A 12,200-nucleotide genomic window follows, 5' to 3' on the forward strand; every position below is an offset into this window, starting at 1 on the left:
TTGGACTCTCCTCAGAAGAGTTTTGTCTTCCCTGTAGCCTCCTTCAGGTCCTTGGCCTCCTCCATCTCTTGCAAAGAGGAGAAAAAGAATCTGCACATGCCCCAAAACCACATTCCTGATATTACAACTCTGCAGGAGGTTGAGAAAGAATCAGGAAAGGTATTACTGGAAGACATTAAGTGAAGCAGCGGGTACGTGTCTTCATTTAAACTTTTGTTTAAAGGCATCTTTTCCAGGCTTTTACAGCCCTCTTATTTGATAGGACTCACACAATAAATACAAGGAGGAAGGAAGAGGCACTTTTGAAAACGGAAGTACTTTTAACAGGAGGCCTGCGAAGGACAGCATTTTATTGTCTGCTTACAAATACAGGACCAATTAATTTCAGACTCCATTTTTTGCCACAAAAAGGTAAGCCTGCCGTCCTAAGTGCTTAAATATAGGAGGGTTGGATTTTATGTAACTTTATGTAACACAGTTGTGTGCGTGATAGACTGTTCTGGGCCAATGCTTTGCAAAAATATAAGGCTTCTGAGAAAGAATAATTTGTGCAGGGGGGGGAATCATCTCCAGGAAAGAAAGAGGCCCTTAATCTGAGCTTGGAGTGGGGCTGGCAATTGAGAGACTTTGATTCCCACTATCAGCCTATAAGCACACAGAGAGTTTTTGGAATTTTTTGCTTAGAGATCCTCAAGATCTGGCTCCTCATACAAGGGGTACACTTGATACCAGGATGAATTTCCTATGATTTCATATTGACAAACTCTCCTGGCTTTTCAGCATGCTGAAATGCTGTGTAGAGTCCAACTTCTAGTGCTGTCTGTGTTTCTAATGTTTAATCACATGCTTCAGCACAAGAGGTGAGGACTGGGGCTTACTTTACCAGAAAACATGTCTTTGCCTGGCAAAAGCGGATCTAGCCCTCATGTGCCCTCTGAGAAAGAAGGAGAAAGGTCTTATGTGCCAGATGTGCAAGGCATTATGGGCCAGATGCAAAGGATGGGATACCCCCCTCCCAGCATGGTTTTATATGTGGGGCTTCTGTTTGATTTTGAGCAGCCTTTGAAGTACTTCCAGTCCTCCCTTTAGCAGACAAATAGAGATCAGGGAGGGAGGTGGCTATGTTTATGGTTCTGGCCATGGCTAGTGGGTGAAGTGGATGAATAGGGTGACATAGCTTTTGCCAACTGTGATATGGAAGTCACTGTCTGATTCTGACACTGATATCCATCAGATCTTGTCTGTTGAGTGTGAGTCTGCCTAACAAAATTCAGTGTGTTGGAGCTGTCAACTTGGGAAAGTGGTGGGGGGGGAGGGGAGATGAAGATGTTCCTCAAATCATTTAGCCTCGAGAGAAAATTGTAGGGAAGGAGAGAGGTTTATCCTCTCTGCTGCTCCTGATGGTTGTCTGGGAGCTGCCAAGGAGGGGAGAAGCTGGCAAGGACTGGGGTTTGTTGTGGTCCATCATGGGCTCTCATTGGAGAAGAGGTTGGAATAAGAGGATGCTGGAAGTTTGGATCTGCTGGCAGAGCGAGGCTTTTTTCTGCCTATCCTGACCTCCTTGTGAGCATCTACTGGGGGATCAGTGAGGATTGTGAACAAGGTTCTCATCTATTAAAAGCAAGACTTCTAAAAAGTCCCAACCCCAAAATATTTCCAAAGGGTTCCCCCAAAACAGTTCTTTTCTCCTCTATATTTGTTCATATATTTAAGAATGTGCAGTAGTGGTCCCCTCTACTGAAATCTTTAAATGGTTACAATATATAGGAGGTAACCACAAGATCCAGTTCAGCAATAAAAGAACACAATAGAATAACATTTAGTATACAGTCTAAAAGTGAAGTTAATCATAGAAGAGTAATAATTCCATTCCTGCCACCAGAAGTCCCACAACAGTCCAGTCTCAAAGGCCTTCTGGAACAGTCATAGTCCAGAGCTGTGAGAGTGGGTGCCTCTTGCTCTGTGGGGGGTGCAAACCCTCACAGAGAATATCTGCTTTCAGGGCTCCCCCTCCCATTGCAATTCACGAACGGGAGGGAACTTCCTTGGGTATTTTCTGTGCTCTTGGATTGGGCAAATTTCAAGAGTTTGTTTCAGTTCTCTGTTAAACATTTATGTTACATTTTGCAAGAACTAGTTAAGAATACTTCTTTCTGGAAATGTAAAGAGTCAGGATACAACAATTTCTTTTTAAAATAGCATGGCTGCAATCCTTCTCTTTCTGAATGAGAACCTGTTCAAAAAAAGTCACTGTTTGCATTTGGACTTACAGTTTTATTCATTTAAGCTTCTGGGAATTTTTTGTTGCTTAATGATATGTTCTAGCAGAAAGAAAAGAAGTTCCTTCTGGAAAAGAGACAATATGAGAACAACATTGTTGAATAGCTTTCTGAGTTTAAGGTTTAATTAATAATTAAGAATGCATTTGGTCTTTTAAGTGAAGAGAAGAAAATGAATGGTTTCAAAGAGAAACTGGGATGAAAAATTAATCTTGAAATAAAAAATATTATTGACATAATATTAGATGATATAGATATTAAATAACCTTTATTGTCATTTTTTACTGTGGGTACAATGGCATACATTAAAAATAAAATTTAGTTGCTTGCTCTCAAAGTGTACAGATACATAACACACATTTAAACATACTATTTACAACGTATGTATAGACCTACATCCTTACATATAAGTAACATATAACTATTAATGGAAGACACCATTAAAGAAGGCAGAATTCAGAACTATCCAAAGCACTACATATCTGAGCCTCTATATAAGATTCAGAATGAACATTTTATGAAATCTGCATGTTAGAGAAGTTGACTATTGTTTTGCTTCACAGACTGCTATAGTGAGCAATGCACATTGCCTTCAGTACTGCTATAGTTTGGAGAGCCTTAACTCAGATGGCTTTACATTCAAATCAGAAAGACAGATTGAATATTTGCAAGAAGAGATACTCCTTTCATAAATATTGCTAAATGCAATGTATTATTTACATTCTACAATGTTGTTGCTCTACTTCTTTTTAACTTTCCTTTCAACATATGCTTATTTACCTTTCTAATATACTTTCTAATAACCCACTGGAGTATTTGTAGCTCAGTATTGAAATGAGGGATCCTCTGAGTTTGCTTGTTTGTTTTCTTGCGGACATTTCATTCCCCAAAATGCAATGACCAGCTGTCTACAAGGAATATAAAACCTTCCATTCCCTACCTTCCAGTCAGAACTGAAGAAACTTCTTGGGTGAGAAGCAAAATGTCTTCAAAGAAAAAAGAAAGTCCAGTTGCCTCCTGAAAAAGCACCCTTGGGTTATAACCAGATACATCTTCATTCTGTGGCTCAACTCATTTTCTTTACAGGTAGTCTTCATCTTATGATCACTTGTTCAATGCCTATTTAAAATTGCAATGGTACTGAATGAAGGGATTTAGTACTTATACCCAAAGTTATACCCATTGCAGCCCTCCGTGGTCACATGATCAAAATTTGGATGCTTGGCAGCCTGCACAGACTTGTGATCATATAGGAGGGCTGCATCCCCCCTATCTCCCACCCCTGTCTGTGTCTTTTTGGACCCTGTTACCTTGCCAGGTGGCAAGCAAACTCAAAGCTTTAGCCACATATTGCTGGTTCCTAAAAGGTGTCAGACAAGCAGAAAAGGAGAAAAAGGGAGAACCTGGCTTATTGAAGCTGGGAACAGACCTACTATTTAATTCTTGCAACCAGAAGAGGGAGAGAAAGTAGAGCCAACCATGAAGGAAGCTCAGTGATCCATCCAGTGATGGTGTTTTGCAAAAGAAGGAAGCCACCCTTGTGGGCTGGGCTCTGCCTTAACCCACTGGCATTCTTGCTAAACTTTCGGGAAGCCATTCCCCTTCATGCATAGGCAGCAGCTCTGAGACAAGCTTCCCAAAACCTTTGCTTTATACTCTCTTGACATTTTCTATAAAATATCAGTTTCTCTAATTTTAATTTTAGGTCAAATATAATCTACATAACTGACATGAACAACACTATGAGAGAAGATCTTTATAAAGCATTGAATGACCTCCTTGAGAAGCAATTTGAAGGTTTTAAATGGCGGTTAAAACATCTTGACCACAATGGAAGGCCAAACATTCCTACAGCTTCATTGGAGAAAGCTAATCAGCAAGAGGTTGTAGATCTTCTGATTCAATATTACGGAGAAGATGCTCCAGAGGTGTGCATTTGTGTCCTTCAAAAAAGCAATATAAATGATGTTGCTAAAAAAATTGAGGAAACTCTACAGAAAGGTAAGAAAATCCAATGTATTACAGAAAAGTTCTCTCATCTAAGATCAACTGGAAATAAACACCAATTGTTATTTGGGGAGCTGTCTCCCACTGAATCATGTTCAACTAATTCATTGATGTTGACCAGGATTGGCAGAGGGTCTCTGGAATTTCAGAGAGGAGCTTTCCTTCTAGTGTGAGATTCCCTCTAGTCTTGGACCTGAAATCAAACTTAAGGGAAGCATCTGCTCTGTCACTCAGTTTAGCACTTTCCTATCGCTGTAAAAACAAAAAGAAAAGAAAAGAAGAAAATTAAGCCAAGTTCAACCAAATGATCTACATTTAAAGCAGGGGTCCCCAACCCCCAGTCTGTGGACTGGTACCGGGCTGCGGCATGCCATCAACTGGGCTGCACAAACAAGCAAAGCCCCATCCATGGGATGCAGGCAGCACACAAAACCATGCACTCTCCGGTCCGTGGAAAAACCTTTCTCCACGGAACCAGTCCCTGGTGCCCAAAAGGTTGGAGACCTCTGACTTAAAGGAGATTCTTAAACGTTTTACTTATTTATCAATTTTTTAAAACTGTTCATCTCCCTAAAAGATAGACTTGGGATGGTAAAAAATATGAAAACATAAAAAATCTGATAAATAAAATTTACAATTTAAAAAGGCAAGAATGTATTAAAAATGAATATGAAAAATTAATTAAAAGGCATGGAGAAGGCTTTCAGGGTGTTAACTATCTCTATAGCGGCATGTTCTTCTGTATGCCCCAAGGAAGGCTGCAGAGCCATGTTTTTATACTTTTCCTGCCTCACATAGGGGAAGAGAGTGTTTCACATGGTGGGAACAATGGCAGAGAAGGAGCTCTTCTTTGACACCATCAATGGGAATTTTTAACTGATGGAGTCTACAACATACCTTACCTGCCTGAGATGATGGAATGATCTAATCCAGACATGTCAAACTCGCGACGTCACGTGACATTATCGGAACTTTTCCCCCATTGCCGGCAATGGGATGGGCGCGGTTTCCTCGTGACGCATCCTGCCTGCGGGCTGACAGTTTGATACCCCTGATGTAATCCATTACATAAATTCAAATTGCTGGAGTGGCTTGCAGAACACACTCTTGCTGTAAACCAGGGCACTAATTTACAGCATCTTTATTTCTAAGACTAGCATTGCATAGGCATTGTAATCTTGGAAAATAAAAATGACAAACAGATATGGCTCAATACTTTACTGAAAATGCACCCATTATCTAGAAAAATAGGGAAAAATACATCAAAAATAAAATTGTGAAGCTAGGGAGCTTTCTCACCAGTTTGCTTTCTGTTATCTTATGTACTGAAGTAATGTGATTAAGAGGACTCTGGAGGTAACTTGGCCCCATGCCATGTAGGGCTTTAAAGGTATAACCCATACCTTGAATTGGACCTGGAAGCAGACTGGCATCTATGAAACTCATGCAGCAAACGGTGCTACATGTGCCGTTCTTTGAGCACCCAAGATTGCCTGTGAGGCCATGCTTTGTGAACCAGCTACCCATTCAAGGGTAGCCCCATATAGAGCACATTGCAATAGTTCAAATGGGAGATGACCAGGGCATGAGTGACCAAGTGGAGATCCTTCCTAGCCATGAAAAGGCATAACTGGTGCACATATGCAGTTGAGCAAAGGTCCACCTAGTTGCAGGTGCTACATACCCTTTGAGCAGGAGCTGTGAATATAGGAGGTGTTGTGTAGTGGGAACAGTGAGACATTGAAGAAACGGAGTTGAATTAACAGCTCTTTATTAGGTTATCACAGAAGCAAGCTCTAGCAGCTGCTTGACTTATATTTATACGGACCGCCACAAGGCGGTGGCCAATCAGTTTAAAGTACTCATTCCCGCCTAAAACACAAGGCTTAAAGATATACAGACAGACAGTCTATGATTCAAATAAAGCAATCAGTTAACCGTTCTTTATAACAGACCCTTTGAATTGCTTAATACATAACACCCCTTCCCCCTAAATCAATACATATCCTTAAATTGTACATATTCATTTAGATAAGTAGGCGGCTTCCGCGATCGTTTTGATAGCCGCCTTTCTGCCTGTGGTTCCCGATCTATCCTCGGTTGACTGGGTAGACCGAAGTCCTTTTGACAGCTTAGGTCAGGTAGACCAGTCTCTGTTTGCCTTGTCTGGCCAGGTAGACCAGTCTCTGTTTGTCTTTTCTGGCCGGGTAGACCAGTCTCCGCTCAGCTGGTCTGTCCAGGTAGACCGATACGCATGTCCGAGAACGGAGCAGTTTCTGACAGGCTGGGGAATAAGTCTTCCAGCATACTCTGGTCCTCGGGCATTGTTCCTTTTGTTGGTAGTGACTCAATCACAACTGAATTGTCCAGCATGACTCCTTGAGTTGCGCAGGATTCCGGTGGCTCAGACACGCTGGAGCTGTCAGGCAGCCCTCGGCTCTCCTCTTGGTCGGCGGCGAGGGTTTGTCTCGCCTGCCGCTGACGCAGCTGATCAATGTGGTGGTGCAAGACATGCCCGTCTTCCAGGACCACTTCATAAGAGAGTGGTCCTCACACCTTACAAACCACAGCTACCACCCACAGTGCCCCTTGACCGTAGTTCCTTGCCCAAACTCGGTCACCGACTTGCAAGTTCCTCAGTGGCTTGGGCTGCGCTGTCTCTGTTGTGATTCTGTCTGGATGGAAACTGTCCAGCTTCATGGTCAGCCGACATCCCCATCTCAGCTCCGCTGGGCTATGACCCATTGAGGTGCATGGAGTTGTGGTGTTGACAGAGCAAAAAGTCTGCCAATCTGTGATGCCAATCACCTCTAGTTGGTCTTTTAAGTGTTTCTTTGGTCGTCCTGACCATTTTTTCCGCTTGGCCGTTAGAGGCCAGGTGAAACAGGACAGAGGTGGTGTGTCTAATCATATTAAAAATGACTGAAATTCTGCAGCAGTAAATTGTGCCCCATTATCAGATACAATTACATCAGGTAAGCCATGTGTTGAAAAGTTTCTGTGCAGTTCCTGGATGGTCCTGGCAGTAGACATAGAAGGGACAGGTGCTAGCTCAAGCCACTTGGAGTGACTGTCCACTACAATGAGGAACACCTGTCCTTGGAAGGGTTCTGCGTAGTCTATGTGAATTCTAGACCAGGGAGTTTGCGTAGTTTCCCAGTGATGTACTGGAGCTTGAGGCATTTCAGGTCTGGACTGTTGGCAAACCTGGCCTCCTTTAACTTGAGCCTCAATATCCTTATCCAACCCTGGCCACCACAGGTAGCTTCTTGCGAGTGCCTTCATCCTGACTATTCCAGGATGACCCTTATGCAGAGATTCTAAGACTCTTTCACTTAGCGTGTGTGGGACTACAACACTACTCCCCTTTAGAATACATCCCTTGACTTCCGGTTTGAGTTCCTGTGCCGATGGCGGCTTTTCCTTTCGCTGCCTGCCCTGAGGACGCGTAAAAGCCGCAGGAGCAGCATCAAACAGCTGCTCCGCGGCTTGAATCCCCTTACCCGGGCAAAGGGGAGGGGAGAGAGCCTCCCTGATAGGGGTAGAACTCCTGAGCTCCCACAGTTTTATAGCTGTGGGGGTGGAGGTGAGTTCCCCCGGAGTCATGGACTTTTCTCCGCGCTTTGGGCTGCCTCCGTTCCATGAACGAAGCCAGACACGGACTCAACCTCTGCTTATGGGAGATCGTGAGTAAAATTTGGGAGCAGACAGAGTGATCCAGGTGCTTGGGAGTGGCATGGATAAGAGCCTTCAGCTCTGATTTTAATAACTTCTCCATCAAGATTCAAAGTTTAAGAAGGAGAAAAAAAGAGAAAAAAATGGCCACGGAAGGGCGTTTTGCTCTTTAATAGAGACTTTCACTTATTGAGGACTTTTACTTTGGCTTTCACTTTCTGCTGGATTATTATTGCTTCAGAGTTACTGGTACTGTAGGTGAACAAAATATCTGTTTTTGCTTTTTTTGTGGCAGTTCCAAGAAAATTTTAATGGACATTGTATTATACAAATTAAATTTGAGAAGAAGGGAAGAGAAAGTAAAATGGCTTCAAAGCGTGGGGGAACTTTTCCTCCTCCTCAGAAAGGCTTGAGCTCTTCTTCTCCAGCTGTACAGATATCACAGCAAACAAAACCTACTCCTCCACCCTCTCCTCCATTGCCAGCTTTAACACTGAANCAAGATGCTTTAAAAGACACTGTCAAACAGTTTGAAAAGAAACTTGAGGAGAAACTTGAGGAAAAACTTGAAGAAAAAAATGTTGAGTTGAGAGATGATATAGTGTTTGCATTGCAAGCTTTGGCTGATAATGTAGATCGTGTTGCAGTGCGGGTGGAAGATGCGGAGGAACATATTGAAGTTTTGGAAATCAGAATGGGCAAAGTGGAAGAGAGCACTGATATAAATCAGAATGAGATTCTTATGTCACAATTTAGAGAAATGGAACATGCGTTGAGAATAAGAGGGTTGTCTGAAAATGCTCAAGAAAAACTGGAGGAGGAAGTTATAACAGAATTAGCTCTGGTTTTGTCCTGCCAACCTGAAGATTTAAAGAGAGAAGTGGAAAAATTGTTCAGAGTTAATTCATGGGTGGCGAGACAGAAAAATCTTCCAAGAGATGTGGTGATTTATTTTTCAAAGAAGTCAATTCGTAATGAAATTATTCAGGCTTTTTATAAACAAAGATTTCAAATCTTAGGTCAAGATGTGATAATTTTAAAAGAAATACCACCCAAGATACTAAGAAGAAAAAAAGACTTTGCTTTTTTGGCTGAAGAATTGAAAGCGAGACAAATACAATTCAGATGGGAGATACCAGCTGGCATAATGGTCAACTACATGGGAGTGCGTTATCGTCTTAATACAGTGGCAAAAGCAAAGGATTTTTATAGCTCAATTCTGAAAGCAGGTCATTCAACATCTCCACAAGGTATTAGGAAGGAAAGAACTCAAGAAGATAAAGTACAAGTTACTTCATCACCAAAAGTTATTAAATCACAAGATCAAATTCAAGCGGAGTCACAACTTTTGGAATTTACAGATGATCCAAAATCTCAGAGATTGACTCGTGCAGCTCACAGACGTAAAGAAAGAGAGCAACGAAGATTGGACGAGGTACCTATAGACCAGCAGGTAACTTCAGAGCCAGTGGGAGGAGCGAGACCAAAGAAATCAATGTCGGTTGATATGCAAGGGCGCTCCTGAGGCTTTCTGCCACCAAAGATGGCAAGGTTCCTGACATGGAATGTTAATGGATTGAACTCACCGCAGAAGAGAAAAAAGGTATTTTATTATTTGAAGCAACATAAAAATGACGTTATTTGCTTACAAGAGACTCATATTACAGCAAAAGATCAAAAGTATTTGACCAATTCACGGTTGGGAACACATTTTACTGCACCTGCGCCTCAGAAAAAAGGCGGTGTAGTTATTTACGTTAAAAATGAGTTCTTGCCTAAACTGATTGACTCTGACTTAGAAGGAAGATATGTTTTTATTGAAATGCTTTTGAATGGGAAGAAATGTCTTATTATTGGATTATACGCTCCAAATTCACAGCAGAAACCGTTTTATAAATTGATACATCAGAAGCTAAATCAAATGGATTATAAATCTGTTATCATGATGGGAGATTGGAATGGAGTTTTGGATTCAAGAAAAGATAAGAAAGGTTCCTGCAAAGCTTTTAATTCAACATTGCCCAAAACTTTTTTTGATTTGAAAGGAGAATTGGAACTGGAGGATATATGGCGGGAAAGAAACATGGATGAGAAAGATTATACTTTTTTTTTCGGATAGGCACCAATCCTATTCGAGAATTGATTTTTTTATGATAACTAATGACTTTCTTTCCAGGGTGAAGAATGTTAAGATTTTTCCTAGGACTTTGTCGGATCATAGCCCAGTGTGGATGGAACTATGTCGTGAAGAAGGAGAGAGAAGATCCTGGAGATTGAATGAAAATTTGTTTAGATATGATATAAATGTCCAGAAGTGTAAGGGTTATTTGAAAGAATTTTTTTTCTTAAATAGGCATAAAGGTACTCCGATTTCAATAGTTTGGGACGCTAGCAAAGCTTATATGAGAGGTATTTTGATTTCTATGAATACTGCTCATAAGAGAAAGCAAGTACAAAAACGAAAAGACTTAGAGGAGGAGATTAAATTGAAAGAACAGGCTTTTATTTTGAATCCGTCGGATAATAATTTAAAAGTATCTATAACTATGCTTAGGGAACAATTTAACATGTTAATAGCTGACCAGACTGCAACTAGTTTAACGTATATGAAGTATAACACATTTCGTAATGCAAATAAACCTGGCAGGTGGTTGTCTTATCAATTACGGAAAAAACAGAAATCAAGAACTATAGAGAAAATAGATTATAATGGTAAAGTGACATTTGAACAAAATTTTATTAAGAAGAGTTTCTTGGAGTTTTACTCCAAGCTGTATGCTTCTGAAAAAATACAAAAAGGAGAAATAGATAAGTATTTACAGGAAGCACATTTCCCGAGATTGTCTGATAATCAAAGGGAAAAAATGAATAGTTTAATTTCAGTTGAGGAAATTAAGGGAGCAATTAAGCAATTAAAGGTTGGTAAAGCTCCAGGTACAGATGGATTTACAGCAGTTTATTACAAAACATTAATTGAGGAAATGATAGAACCCTTACAGGAACTGTTTAACAGTATATTGTTGGGCAAGGAGGTACCTTCTACTTGGAGGACTGCTTTTATAGCTTTAATACCAAAGGAGGGTCAGGATTTGACGCTACCTAAGAATTATAGACCTATATCTTTATTGAATATAGATTATAAGATTTTTTCTAAAGTATTGGCAAATAGATTAATGCAAGTGTTGGGTCAAATGATTCATAGTGACCAATCTGGATTTTTAACTGGAAGATACATGAAGTATAATGTAAGACAGATTATTAACTTATTGGAATACTTGGAAGTGAATACTCAAATTCCGGCTGCTTTTATATTTTTAGATGCTGAAAAAGCGTTTGATCAATTGGATTGGGGTTTTTTGTTTCAGGTTATAGATAGAATGAATTTTGGGGAAAAAATTTTTTCTGCTCTTAAGGCTATTTATCAACAGCAGACAGCACAGATTATAGTTAATGGGGGGGGGGTAACAGAAACTTTTAACATTGAAAAAGGAACTAGACAAGGATGTCCTTTATCTCCATTGTTATTTGTGTTAACAATGGAGATTTTGTTGATTAAAATTCGTGAATCCTCTGTAATAAGAGGAATTAAAGTTAATAAGTTTGACTATAGATTAAGAGCTTTTGCAGATGATTTAGTGTTAACACTAACTCAGCCGATAGATTCGACAATTGAGGTGGTTGAAATTATTGCACAATATGGGAAAATTTCTGGTTTTAAGGTAAATTCTAATAAGACTAAGATATTATCGAAAAATATGTTTAAGGAGGATAAAGATATGTTAGCCTTATGCACAGGTTTTGAAATGGTTAAAAAGGTAAAATACTTGGGGGTTTATATTACAGCTTCTAACACAAAATTGTATAAGAATAATTATGAAGCTTTATGGGCTAAGGTACAAAAGGATCTAAATGAGTGGGAAAAATTGCAATTATCTTTGTTGGGAAGAATTTCAGCTGTAAAAATGAATGTTCTTCCTAAATTTCTTTTCTTGTTTCAAATGATTCCTATTTTAAAAAAAGATGCTAACTTGGATGATTGACAAAAGGGTATAAACAAATTTATTTGGGCGGGCAAGAAGCCAAGAGTCAGGTTCAAGATTATGCAGGATATAAGAGAACGAGGAGGACTTAAAGTTCCTAATTTAAAATTATATTATGATGCGGTGGTTTTGACATGGATTAGTGATTGGTTAAATTTGACAAATAGAAATATACTTTCTCTTGAAGGATGGGATTTGT

Source organism: Protobothrops mucrosquamatus, unplaced genomic scaffold, assembly GCF_001527695.2.
Source record: "Protobothrops mucrosquamatus isolate PMUCROS unplaced genomic scaffold, P.Mucros_1.0 scaffold3023, whole genome shotgun sequence".
Taxonomy (NCBI): Eukaryota; Metazoa; Chordata; class Lepidosauria; order Squamata; family Viperidae; genus Protobothrops; species Protobothrops mucrosquamatus.